The sequence below is a fragment of the Danio rerio genome, chromosome 8 (assembly GCF_052040795.2).
Source record: "Danio rerio strain M-AB ecotype USA chromosome 8, GRCz13ab, whole genome shotgun sequence".
NCBI classification, from domain to species: domain Eukaryota; kingdom Metazoa; phylum Chordata; class Actinopteri; order Cypriniformes; family Danionidae; genus Danio; species Danio rerio.
In genome coordinates this window covers 57,246,722-57,261,404 of record NC_141028.1, presented here as the reverse complement: position 1 = coordinate 57,261,404, position 14,683 = coordinate 57,246,722, and the positions used below count along the sequence as shown (strand labels likewise).

General features: G+C 36.9%; 1 protein-coding gene and 2 long non-coding RNA genes across 5 annotated transcripts in view; 1 reads left to right on the top strand and 2 right to left on the bottom strand.

Annotated features, from left to right (window-relative positions):
• Nucleotides 1–14,683, top strand: part of LOC147842882 (uncharacterized) — a 797,275-nt gene that overhangs the window by 559,107 nt on the left and 223,485 nt on the right. The window lies entirely within an intron of this gene.
• Nucleotides 1–14,683, bottom strand: part of ntrk2a (neurotrophic tyrosine kinase, receptor, type 2a) — a 92,989-nt gene that overhangs the window by 27,462 nt on the left and 50,844 nt on the right.
• LOC147842884 (uncharacterized) lies at nucleotides 6,976–12,834 on the bottom strand. The gene is made up of 3 exons (XR_015498572.1): nucleotides 11,237–12,834; nucleotides 10,755–11,046; nucleotides 6,976–10,184 (listed from the first exon to the last, which is right to left on the bottom strand). It is a non-coding gene; the product is annotated as an uncharacterized LOC147842884 (long non-coding RNA).

Below are 14,683 nucleotides of genomic sequence, written 5' to 3'. Positions count from 1 at the left end.
TTATGATTTAAAAAGAATGCTTGACAATACTTGACATACACTCTCAGAAATAAAGGTACGTGAGTTGTCACTGGGGTGGTACCTTTTCAAAAAGAACACATGTGTTCCTAAAGGGTCCATATTGGTACCTCAAAAGTATATATTAGTACCTGAACATTTTAAAAGGTACACTTTTGTACTTTTTAGGTACTAATATGTAGCCTTGAGGTATTAATATGGACTTTTAAGGTACAAATGTGGACCTTTTGAAAAAGCACCCCCAGTGACAGCTCTCGTACCTTTATTTCTGAGAGTATACAGCAACACTACAAAACAAAATTCGCAGCAATATTACTGCATTTAAAATGTGAAAGAAAATCACAAATGTGTATATAAAGAAATATAAACATTAAACAAAAAAAAAAGATTAAAAAATAGGAGAATCAGTGGATTTTGAACAAGTTACTGTCACCGTGTAAATAGTATATAATCATGTGTGATCCACAAAAGTAACTAGTCTGATTAGGTATTTTAAAAAGTGGTTTACTTTAAATACAAATCCTTGATTTGAGTAATCTGATTACATAATCCAGATTACTTCTATTATAATACAATTTTTTTAATGAAATGAACATTTTCTGTTGCTCCCGTCATATTGATCTTTCTCAAAGAAAGATTACTCTTTACCACAATAAACAATTTCTTGGCTCGATGTTTCAAATCAAACAACTAAAATATCAATATAACCATAAAATGTTCAGCTAAAACATCAGAGCAAGGTCTCTCCGGGACAGCAAGCTCATTTTTAAAAAAGACTGACACGGCTCTAGTTTGAAGTCAAGCGTTTTGGCAGAATCAGAAAGGAAAAATGTAATACATGAAGCAAAAGCAGCAGGGGTTTTCCTGCCTGACAGGATGTTTGTATGTACAGTGGGCTTCAAGAGACCACACTGAAATGTGGGACCTGCTTTTCTCGCCACAAGCTAATAAACAGAAAGGTTTGGCATTCAGAACAGTGATTTTAAACCTCAAATGAATCTTTCGCAAATTTAGTAAATCTGAGACATGATGTGACGGCGATTCAACCAAAGTACAAGATGCTCCTTGGCAGAATCTCAAATCATGCTGATCATATTCGTCAGGATTTAACACTAATGCATGGACTTTCTCACATTCTGCCATCAGTAGAGCAAAGGAAGAACACGCAGTAACTAATAACCTGCTAAGACTAATAAACACTAGCCAGAAACCTCAGAATCACGCAGTGTTCAGCCAGTTTTGATACTCAATCAGTGCTCTGTTGTAAGTGGAATAAAAACACAAGGACCCATGCAGTGAACAGACATGAATAGTGGGCATTTAAACATCTTCATGTGCCAAGCAAAGCCAGAAACGCCACCGGGAGTCCAGTTGTTCCATTTTTATGAGGACTGGAATGTTCATCAAAGCATCTATTGTGAGATACTGGAGCGATAACTTGAAATAAAAAGCATTTTAGCTGATGTAGAGATTTAAAGAATGTTTTTTTATTAACAACAATTTAGATAAAGGCTAAATGTATACAATTATACAACTTCTTTGTATTGTAAGTGTTAGGAAATGGTAGAATATGTCAAATGAGGCACTGTCGAATTACTTACACGGAAAAAAATGTATAATTTATGATTAAAAAAAACTAGATATTATCGTTAAATGAAAAACAAATAAGGTAGAAACCATTAAATATCTATTTCTATTTTACTGTCGGTCTTAGTACAAAATGTAACTACAGAAGAGTCGAGGCTTAACTAAGAAAAAGGTCATTTTTGAGAGAGATGCTAATGGTCTAATCTGAGTCAATGATTTATGCTAAGCTAAGCTAAAAGTGCTCCCTTCAGACCTGAAGGTTGGCTAAACGGATTCAAAGAATGGTGAAACTCAACTGTTTAACACTGGGGGAGTTGTAAGATGAACATTTTCCAAATAATAAGTGGAGAGTTCCTAAGTTCAGTGGTCTTTAAAGTCATATTGTATCCTGAACCTTACCTGAGAGATAAACATAATCAGAGACTGATTTTGCATTCACAATGGGATGAACCATTATAGGGGTGGTCAAAAGTATATAGGATCTATTATTTTGATTATTAACATTATTATTTATAATACAGATCAGAGCGAACTATTTCTCAGTATTAACAGGTTACCTCTCTCATACATCTTGTTTCAACATCCTTCAGGGAGGGTCAAGCATTAATTATGGGGGTCACACCCCCTCAAACCCCCTTGTAATTTGTAACTTTGACAGATTGGTGACATTTTGTGAATGAATTATATATATAGGTTAGTATATGCTTTATTTCAGCTTTGTGTATTTGACTATTTGACTTGTGACTGGACAATGTGCATATTGGCTTTGCATTTAATTTAAATAAATTACAGCTATTATGGCTCAGAACAAGATTTTGTGTCTAAGGTTTGTGCTTTGTGGCAAGTAGTTGTGTAATAAGTGGGATAAAGTACATACAGGATGGTTGTTTTCAAAGCAGAATAAAACTTCTCAGGTTTGTACAACAGTGGTATGTAACAGGGCTGCATTCATAAATAAAAATAAATAACTAAATAAAAAGAAAAAATAATAAAACAAAGAAAAAGAAACAAATAATAAATGAAAATAAAATAAATACAATAAAATAACTAAATAAATGAAAAAAACTAAATAAATAACTTACTAATTACATAATAATAAAATAAAAATAAATAAAATAATAATAAAAATAAATAAACAACAAAATAATAAAAATAAATAATAAACCAACATATATATATATATATATATATATATATATATATATATATATATATATATATATATATATATATATATATATATATATATATATATATATATATATATATATATATATATATATATATATATATATATATATATGTTGGTTTATTATTTATTTTTATTATTTTGTTGTTTATTTATTTATATATATACTCATATAAATAAACAAACAAACAAACAAACAAACAAACAAACAAACAAATCAATAAATCAATCAATCAATCAATCAATAAATAAATAAATAAATAAATAAACAAATAAATAAATAAATAAATAAATAAATAAATGATTGAATGAATGAATGAATAAAAATATTGAGCTTTGCTCTGCGAGAACAACAACCTGGATGTACATTATCCTTAACCTAACCTTGTCTGTTTAGACTGGGAGCTCTCCTTTGTCGGCATGAGAACGATGGAGAGTGTGAAGAGAAAGAGACGAGCAGTGGCATGTGCCGGAGGTGCATTAGCCTCAGTGATATCTGGAAACTGGAGATTAGCCATGTTGCGATGACCCTCTGATGGCACACGACAGCTTACAGCATTTACCAGAAAACCCAAGCGTCTTGTTACCGGCAAAAGTGTCTGCGAAAATAATGAACATTTCTTACAGGCTGTCAACACCGTTTTTGCTGCCGTTATGACATCATGCGGGGCTGATTCTGGCACTGATGGCTGTTTAAACAAAGCAAATGACTGAGCCACTGCTACAAGCACTGTTCATCAAATCTGGGTGGCTTTTTAGGATTTATCATTGTTTTAAACACTTCGCTGGTCAGTATTTTTAGAGTTGTTGACACACTTTAAAGAAAATCTTGCTGCCTTAATTTATTGAGTTGAATTAAATTAACTTTTCAACTTATATCCATCAGATGTCCGGTATAGCTATGGAGGAGTAAGGTGCGTGGAAGAACGGCTTCCGACCTACATTGTTAAGTTGAACATGTTACACACTAAATATCTTCAGTTAATTGATTAGATTAGAGCATTTGCAACCAAAATATGAGTAATTCTAAGCCAAAGCAAGCTTATCCTTCAGTTCCACTGACAACAAGATCTAATACTAGCATCGCAGGTAAGTTAGCAGCCATAGCTGCCTCCTCCAATGTGGAAAACAGGTCACAGAATATTTCGAATCCGTATCCACACACTGTTGTATTCTGAATTACTAAACAGCGTGTGAGATATCTCTATTTTGATTTAGGAATCTATCGGACCTTGTAAAAGCTCTGTAAATGCTTTAAAAGAGTCGATTGAAGGCTTTCAAAGCTTTCTGATTGCAACTTATCAATCAAACAGAACCCAAAATGTTAAGGTAAACTTTGCAGAACTTACAAAAACTGAGTTCAAACCTGATCATCTTAATAAATACGTTAACATAAAAAGGTTTGAGGTCATCACTTTTTGTCATCATCATTTTTTACAGTGCATGTTAAAGGGGTAGTTCACCCAAATATTCATTCACTATTTAATCAGCCTTTAGTGGTTCCGAACTCTTAGGAAGCTCTTTAATCTGTTGAACACAAAAGAAGATATTTTGAAGAATGTTATAAACCAGTAGCCATTGCCTTCTGTTGTGGGAAAATTGAAATACTATGAATGGTTACCAGTTCTGTTTGTGTTCAACAGAAAAAAGTAAGCTCAAACAGGTTTGTGATAATAAGTAAAGGGTGCAAATGAAGGAATTGTCAGTTTTGGGTGAGCTATCACTTTATGTCATTTAGATACTTACAATAAATGAATCTTTTTCGAAAGCACTCATGTTTGCACTCATTTGCCATAATGTAAATACTGTGACTTATTACATTTAGTATATTTTATCTTACATCTTATATTTTTAGTATTATGTCTATTGTTGGTTTTTATGTGACTTATTACATTTAGTATACTTTATCTTGCCTCTTATATTTTAGTATTATGTCTATTGTTTGTTTTCTCTCTTTTTTATGTTGCTGCTGGTCTCTGTGAGTTACCAAACAAATTTCGTTGTACAACTACAATGACAATAAAAGTTCTTTACTTTTTTTTTTTCTTTACTTTTTATTAGAATCTTTGGATATTTGTATAAAAAAAAACTGACATTTTAAAACAAATTAAAACTGCTTGAAAACAATGACAGAAACATATTTGCGCATTATTACAGCACCATATAATGTAAACCTTCACAAAAAAATTAAATAAATAAAATACATTTTTATTTTTAAATAAATAAAACGTTTTTTTTTTATTTTGGTTAAAACCAAGTCAACCAAAGTTGACATTTGCATGGAATTCCCAGCGAAATCTCACGGCAATTCGTAGCTTTTTGATTTAGTGGTTAAGTCATATGAATCCGTACGATCTAATTCGTACAATTTAGTACGATTTGCTCATCACCCAATGACGGTTGGCATTAGGTAGTGGGGTTGGGTGCCATGCCTCCTTCTTAAAATCGTACGAACTTTGAACTCGTACGACGGTGTCACAGTGGCGCAGTAGGTAGTGCTGTTGCCTCACAGCAAGAAGGTTGCTGGTTCGAACCTCGGCTCCTGTGTGGAGTTTGCATGTTCTCCCGGCATTTGCATGGGTTTCCTCCGGGTGCTCTGGTTTCCTCATGTGGTGAATTAGTGAATTGGTAAGGCTAAATTGTCCATAGTGTATGTGTGTGTGGATATTTCCCAGAGATGGAAGCGCATCCGCTGTGTAAAAATGTGCTGGATAAGTTGGTGGTTCATTCCGCTGTGGAGACCCCAGATTAATAAAGGGACTTAGCCGACAAGAAAATGAATGAATGAATGGATGAACTCGTACGAATAAGCCACTAAACTGACAAAACGTTAAATGCTTACGTTTCCTCGTGAGATCAGGCTGGAATTCCTCAAACTGTAAAAAAAATGTATAAACAAATAAAATGATCTGCAATTAAATTTTTTTGATGTAAAAGTCTTTACTGTTGCATGCGATCACTCCTAACCCATCAGCTTGAATCTATTCTTTCATACCTATTTTTTGCATGTGTGTATTTTATCGAAACTCAAAAGCGTAACATGTGTTTGATTGATTGACCTTAAGTTTAAGTACTTGTTTCATTGCAAAAAAAAATCATTGTAAATGGAGTTAAGTGGCCGAGGTCAGACTGCAGTCTGTGCGGGTGAAGAGAGCAGAATAATGAGAGAGACGAAAGACGAGAGTGACCGAGTGACCAGGGGTCCTGACAGGAGCCTGAGGCCGGACGACTCCATTGATCCGCTCTGATGCTCCACAGATAATTGAATGTTGAAGGTCTCTTGAGATCGGTGATTTACACGATGCTGTCTTTGAATCGAAACTCACAATCGTCCAGTTCAAACACGATAATTCATCTAATATAATTATGCTGTGTTACAGCTATCAGCTTTATACCATTGCTTTGATTCTCACAGTATACAAAACATGCACTTGCATTATTAAAGACCCCATGAAAAGGCTCCTAAAAGTTTGCTCTCCTGAATAGATGTTTTGAAACGGGACATTATTAGTCTTCTTGTATACTTTTTTCTCCTCATTTCTGATTACGGAGAGAAGATTTTTTCAACACATTTCTAAACTTAATGGTTTGTTCTGTAGACAATTGAAAACAAATATTGCTTAAGGCGGCTAATAATATTGACTTTAAAATGGTTAAAAAAAAAATTAAAACTGCTTTTATTGTAGACAAAATAAATCATATAAGGCTTTCTCCAGAAGAAAAAATATTATAGGAAATATTTTTAAAAATTATTTGCTGTTAAACATCATTTGGGAAATATTTGAAAAAAAAAACATTCATAGGAAGACTTTAACTGGATTGATGTGACATTGCATTTTCGTGCTAATATATATATATATATATATATATATATATATATATATATATATATATATATATATATATATATATAAATATATATATAAATAAATAAATAAATATATATATATATATATATATATATATATATATATATATATATATATATATATATATATATATATATATATATATAAAGTTAACAATACAGAACATCAAAACTAAGCAGCAAACAAACTAAAGTAAAACATACACAATATATAAAATAAATAAGTAAAATATATAAAAAAATAAATAAATAAATAAAAAAGGAGGAAATACAGTATAAACAGTGGAAAAAAACTATTTTGTCAATTTACATCATGTGGTACCATTTTAATATAATTCAAATATGGATTCCAAATCTTTTTAAATGATTCACCCTTTCCTCCCAAAGAATATCTTCTCTAATAGTATACAGTTGCAAACTTCTGAGATCCACAGTCCAATTGGTACATCAATGTCTGTTTTCCATTTTAAAGCAATGCATTTTTTAGCTATTGTCAGCAACATTTCAGTAATTTTTATAGCATATTTATGCTGGAGGTCAGAATTTGTGTAATTGCCCAGTACACATATCTCTGGATTCAATGGATAATAAGTTCCATGAATCTGTGCGATGATATAGCATACGTGTACCCACAACACTTTCACTTTCAGGCATAGCCATGTAGAATGCAAAAATGTACCTTCTTCTACACCACATCTGAAGCAGAGGGGAGAAATGCTGTTTTTAAATGTAATCTGGATGGAATATAATAAAGCTGGGGTAAGAAATTAAACTGGATTAGTCTAAATCTGGAATTCAAAGTTGAGGTAACCCCATATCTACATAGCTGACCCCACATTTCATTATCTGTTATCCCCAAATCCTGTTCCCATCTAGTTTTAGACTTATCTGGGTCAGTCTAAGGTTGTCTTAGCATCAGAGTATCATTCATTCATTTTCTTGTCGGCTTAGTCCCTTTATTAATCCGGGGTCACCACAGCGGAATGAACCGCCAACTTATCCAGCAAGTTTTTATGCAGCGGATGCCTATCCAGCCGCAACCCATCTCTGGGAAACATCCACACACAATCACACTCACACTCATACACTACGGTCAATTTAGCCTACCCAATGCACCTGTACCGCATGTCTTTGGACTGTGGGGGAAACCGGCGCACCCGGAGGAAACCCACGCGAAGGCAGGGAGAACATGCAAACTCCACACTGAAACGCCAACTGAGTCGAGGTTCGAACCAGCGACCTTCTTGCTGTGAGGCGACAGCACTACCTACTGCGCCACTGCCTCGCCCTTTTCGGCTTAGTCCCTTTATTAATCCGGGGTCGCCACAGCTGAATGAATAGGTGAGTACCACATGTCTTTGGACTGTGGGGGAAACCGGAGCACCCGGATGAAACCCACGCAAACGTAGGGTGAACATGCAAACTCGGCACAGAAACACCAACTGACCCAGCTGAGGCTCGAACCAGCAACCTTCTTGCTTTGAGGCGACAGCACTACCTACTGCGTCACTGCGACGCCCCTTTTATGTTCAACAGAAGGAAATAAACCTCAAAACCACCTGAGGATTTTTGAGGGGTGAACTATCCCTTTAAAGCTTAGCTTCAATCACAAGCCAGAAAAAAGCTTGTTCTGACAAAAAGCACTGCTTAATGTAGGGGTAGTATACTATGATATAGACCTCGGTGCTAATAAACGTAGATTAAAGTCTACAAAAACGTTGATGTCATGCTTTTTAATAGGGTACAATTAGTCCCTGCAGTTCAAAGCCTTTACAGTTTTTTCTTCACTCCCCGACCACAAAGCATCAAAACACATCTATCATTTTCTGTGCTGTTCGGTGTGATTAAACCTGCTGGTTTTCGATCGATGTGTAATAACGTAAGGAAAGTATTAGGGATGCAAAGTCTTTATATTGTTGAAAAGACAGACTGTGGTTCAGAGAAGCATTGAGTGAGTGAGGATGAATTTGGGATGTTAAATTGATCCGCTCACTCCTTCAGTCAAAGGAGAGATTGACTGTTTTCCCACCAGTGATTATTAAAGGGACAGTTCACCCAAAAATGAACATCTAACTCACATTCGTTTTATGAATTGCATCCTTCTGTTGCACACACGACAAGATTATTCTGAAGTATGTTGGGAAAAAAGCAGACATTGACTTTTATTATAGAAGTCAACTGCTGTTTTTGTTCAATGCAATGTTTTGTGTTCAACAGAAGAAAGAAACTCACCCAGCAGGCACAGGATGTCAACATGATGTCAGATTGACGCTGTACCCTAACTTTGTGGGAACACTGCATTTTGTTTGGAAATGAAAATTGGTTTGGCGTCAGAACCCAACATCAGGCCGATGTCAATGTCTAACGTCCAACCTAAAATAAATAAATAAATATCAACGTCTAATAATCTTAGCTTGACAGCTGGACATTGTACGAATGTTTCCACTATGACGTCTATCAGATGTTGGATTTTGGTTGCCATACTTGATGAATAAATGTCAGTATTTGACATCAATATGATGTTGGTTTAAGATGTTGGCTCCACGTTGGATTTTGGTCACTTTCTAACAACATAAAATCAACCAAATATCAACGTCTAATGATGTTACAGCTTGACGTTCTGCAGACGTTTCCACTATGACGTCTACCAGACGTTGAATTTTGGTTGCCAAACCTGACGAATAAATGTCAGTATTTGACGTCAATATGATGTTGGTTCAAGATGTTGGCGCAATGTTGGATTTTAGTCGCTTTCTAACAACCTAAAATCAACCAAATATCAACGGCTAATGATGCTACAGCTTAACGTTGTGTAGCCGTTTCCACTATGACGTCTCTCAGACGTTGGATTTTGGTTGCCATACCTGATGAATAAATTTCAGTATTTGATGTCAATATGATGTTGGTTTAAGATGTTGGCTCGACGTTGGATTTTAGTCGCTTTCTAACAACCTAAAATCAACCAAATATCAATGTCTAATGATGTTACAGCTTGACGTTGTATAGATGTTTCCACTATGACGTCTATCAGACGTTGGATTTTGGTTGCCATACCTGACGAATAAATGTCAGCATTTGACGTCAATATGATGTTGGTTGAAGATGTTGGCGTGACGTTGAATTTTAGTCGCTTTCTAACAACCTAAAATCAACCAAATATCAACGTCTAATGATGTTACGGCTTGACGTTGTGTAGACATTTCCACGATGATGTCTATCAGACGTTGGATTTTGGTTGCCATACCTATTGAATAAATGTCAGTAATTCACGTCATTGTGATGTTGGTTTAAGATGTTGGGTCCACGTTGGATTTTGGTAGCTTTCTAACAACCTAAAATCAACCAAATATCAACATCTAATGATATTACGGCTTGACGTTGTGTAGACGTTTCCACTATGACGTCTCTCAGACGTTGGATTTTGGTTGCCATACCTGACGAATAAAGGTCAGTATTTGATGTCAATATGATGTTGGTTTAAGATGTTGGCTCGACGTTGGATTTTGGTCGCTTTCTAACAACCTAAAATCAACCAAATATCAACGTCTAATGATGTTACGGCTTGACGTTGTGTAGACATTTCCACGATGATGTCTATCAGACGTTGGATTTTGGTTGCCATACCTATTGAATAAATGTCAGTATTTCACGTCATTGTGATGTTGGTTTAAGATGTTGGCTCCACGTTGGATTTTGGTAGCTTTCTAACAACCTAAAACCAACCAAATATCAACGGATAATGATGCTACAGCTTGATGTTGTGTAGACATTTCCACTATGACATCTACCAGACGTTGGATTTTGGTTGCCATACCTGAGGAATAAATGTCAGTATTTAACGTCAATATGATGTTGATTTAAGATGTTGGTGCGACGTTGGATTTTAGTCGCTTTCTAACAACCTAAAATCAACCAAATATCAACGTCTAATGATGTTACGGCTTGACGTTGTGTAGACATTTCCACGATGATGTCTATCAGACGTTGGATTTTGGTTGCCATACCTGACGAATAAATGTCAGTATTTGATGTCAATATGATGTTGGTTTAAGATGTTGGCTCGACGTTGGATTTTGGTCACTTTCTAACAACATAAAATCAACTAAATATCAACGCCTAATGATGCTACAGCTTGACGTTGTGTATACGCTTCTACTATGACGTCTACCAGATGTTGGATTTTGGTTGCCATACCTGACGAATAAATGTCAGTATTTGATGTCAATATGATGTTGGTTCAAGATGTTGGCTCGACGTTGGATTTTGGTCGCTTTCTAACAACCTAAAATCAACCAAATATCAACGTCTAATGATGTTACGGCTTGACGTTGTGTAGACATTTCCACGATGATGTCTATCAGACGTTGAATTTTGGTTGCCATACCTGACGAATAAATGTCAGTATTTGAAGTCAATATGATGTTGGTTCAAGATGTTGGCACGATGTTGGATTTTGGTCGCTTTCTAACAACCTAAAACCAACCAAATATCAACGCCTAATGATGCTACAGCTTGACGTTGTGTAGACATTTCCACTATAACGTCTATCAGACGTTGGATTTTCATTGCCATACCTGAGAAATAAATATCAGTATTTGACGTCAATATGATGTTGGTTTAGGATGTTGGCTCGACGTTGGATTTTGGTCAAATTGTTATTGTTTATTGCCAATATTTAGTGCAAAATCCACTTATTCCAAATTCAAATCAGTAGGATAGAGAGTTGAGCGAGATGCTAATGGTCTAACCTGATTCAATGATCTATGCTAAGCTAAGCTAAAAGTGCCAGAGCCGGATATGAGCTGAATGGGTTCAAAAATGGTAAAATTCAAGTGTTTAACACAGTTGTAAAATAATACCCTAAATTAACCTATTTTAGCAAAGAGTTTCATGAGAAGAAGGTTTTGCTCATTTTGTGTCAAGTGTCTTTTCTTTACACAGCGCTTCTTACAGTATTTAACACTATTGACAAAAAAAACAACCTTATGATAAAATACTTAGTAAAATAGTTCATGTTTTTCACACTAATTGGAAAATTAGCTTTAAGAGCATAAGTATGTGGTTTGGCACCTCTCAGGCTCTTGAATGTGAATGTGTGTATGTGTGTGTGTATATCCGGTAAGGAAAGCCGGCCGCTGCGCACTCTTAAACTCTTGTTTTCTTCTGGCCAGCATAGAGGAAGTGATCTATCGATCAGAGGAGTTAATAAGAAGAGATGGAGAGACGGATGGAGGGATGGGATGATGGATGAGAGCTGGGAAGGAAAGAGCGTTGAGAGAGAGGACAGCGGCGGATGGATTGTTTTCCGGATTGGATTTCGGTTACACAGCAGTCCTAACCGGGACCCCTGCGCTCTCACACACACACATTCAGGCCAGAACACGAAGAGCCAAATATCATATTCCCAAAAATAACAGAGATTGATTGTTTTTCTCGCTTTTAATGGCTGCTGCTATTTTTAAGAGGCCAGAAGCGCTCTCGTGTGACAGTAAAACTGCAGCCCCTCTTCTGTCTGAAGACCCTCAAGGTCACGGGAAGTTCAAGTGACAATGGAAAACACTCTCTCTCGTTCTTCCTCATGAATCGCAGTCACGTTTTCTTGGTCTGAGATGACAATCTATCCTAAACCCACGTAAAAGCTAAATTCAGAATGTTTAAAATAAACTGCTCTCTGATCTCGCTTATATTTAACACATAATGATGCATATTTAATGGCGGGCAGGGCTGAGTTTACAACAAATAATAACACACAACACTTAATACTTTCACAAACAGCTTAGATGTCCATGTAATAACTTCTGGCATTTGTTTTAAGGGTGCTTTCAAACCTAGACTGTTGTTTTGGAACCTGTCTAATTTGACCAGTTAGTGCGGTTCGTTTGGCATATGTGAATCCAGCAATCGCGCTTGGATCCGCGCCAAAACAATCAGTCCGAGATCGCCTGAGTGAGGTGGTCTCAGCTCAATTGAAACGAACTCTGGAGCAGATCGATTGTAATGAGAAAGCAATACGATCCGAGCCCGGCTTTATCAGTGTTTTATGGATATGTAAAAGGCATACGGCTATATAAAGAGAGAGTTATGAGTAGGGCGGGAGGTCAGTTCAGACATCCCAAGTCTCCCGGAAGTTTCGGGAGTCTCCCGCAAATGCACAGAGGTTTCCTGATGCCCGCAAACAAGTGATAATGTCCCAGAAATCGCGCGTCTCCCTCCTGGTCCTCAAATACGTTGCGCACCCTTCTCACCCCTCCCCACCACATCCCTCCTCGCTCTTCAGACACGTCACGCGCACCGTCAAACACCACTAAGTGAAGTTTATTCATAAACTAATTTCGAGAGGAGCACGTGATTATGATTGAACACGGCTGGTTCTGCATTAGCATGCATGATCCACCAATCAGGCTAGTCCTAACCCACTATAAAGAGCCAGGGTTTTTTCACTACAGTCATCTTCGATTTGAAGAATCCCCCCTTCCACCCCTACCTTTTCACCTTTCCCTCCATAGGGCAGCACGGTGGCTCAGTGACTAGCACTGTCGCCTCACAGCAAGAACGTCACCGGTTCTAGTCCTTTAACAGGCCGCTGGTCGTTTCTGTGTGTAGTTTGCATGTTCTTCCCGTGCTTGCGTGGGTTTTCCCCGGGTCCTCCGGTTTCCTCCCACATTCCAAAAACATGCACGACAAGTAAATTGATAAATCTAAATTTGCAATACAGGTAATCTCCTAATGCAGCATATCTTTTAATAGCATTCAATTTTTAGTCATCAGCTCTTATCAAGGGGGAGTTGTCGAGATCTACCTGAGCTCAAGGCTCCCCTCTCTTCCTCCAAACCAGAGGGAGCCCAGGGCTCAAGAACCTTCGAGCTCAGGGCTCTCTCCAGGGACAGCATGCCAAACTTGCTTATAATCAATCATCAGCTAAGTGTGAACTCTTGAAACCACTACCGTCCCCTAACAGCTGAGCGAGACTCTGCAAAATAAACCGTGAAACTCTGACCAATGTGAGGAGAGTTTACTCACACAAGACTTGTTTTAGTTATTTTGGTCCGTTTAGAAACTTTTGCATGTGAAAGCGAACCGCTCCAAGAACAAAGAGCAACAATGTAGCAATTTTAATCCCTGTTTCTAAACCACTGAATCGATTCACAGGTGTGAAAGCACCCTAAGTCATTAGGGACCGAGCACTGAAACGGTGCGTAGGCCCTATTGGAATTGCTCTATTTATTATTATTTTTCCGCTTCTTCTTCTTCTTTGATTGTTCTTCAATTTTGAGGGGCTAAACATGCCCGACAACTAAGATTAAATTAGCAGACACGTCAAACATGCCAATTCCAAAAAAAAGTATCTTGGAGCGAAATCTCAAACCCAACAGGAAGTTGGATATTCTTAACTTCCTGCAACAAAAAAGTGGTGTTTTTGCCATTTCCAGGCGTTGTATTTTAACAAACTCCTCCTACAGATTTTGTCCGATCAACACCAAAATTGGGTTTTGTCATCTAAAGGCCTTGGCAATGTTAAATTACGAAGATCTAGAGTTTTCGTCAATGGCCGTGTCCGTGGCGGCCTCTCAAACTTCAACGATTTGCCACAAAACAGAAATTTTTTATAACTCAGATCTGCCTCAAAATTCACACGCTTGAGTCCTGACCTGAACACGTTTACATGCCGATATCCAGTTACAGTTATAGCGCCACTTGCTGGCCACAGGAGTGACATGCTTTACAGTGTAACAAACTCCTCCCATCATATTTTTATTTTATTATTATTTCATCATATCAGCACCAAATTTGGGTGGTGTTATCTGAAAGCTCTGGCGATGATAAGAGTTTTTGCCAAAGGGCGTGTCCGAGGCGGCCTGACAAACCGCAGTGCTTCGCCATGGAACAGGAAGTACTTAGAACTCAACCACACAATGTCCGATCTGCCTGAAACTTCACATGGTTGATTAAAGGCCTCTCCTGAAGACATCTACATGCCAATATTGAGTCAGTCATAGCGCCACCTGCTGACAGAAGGAAGT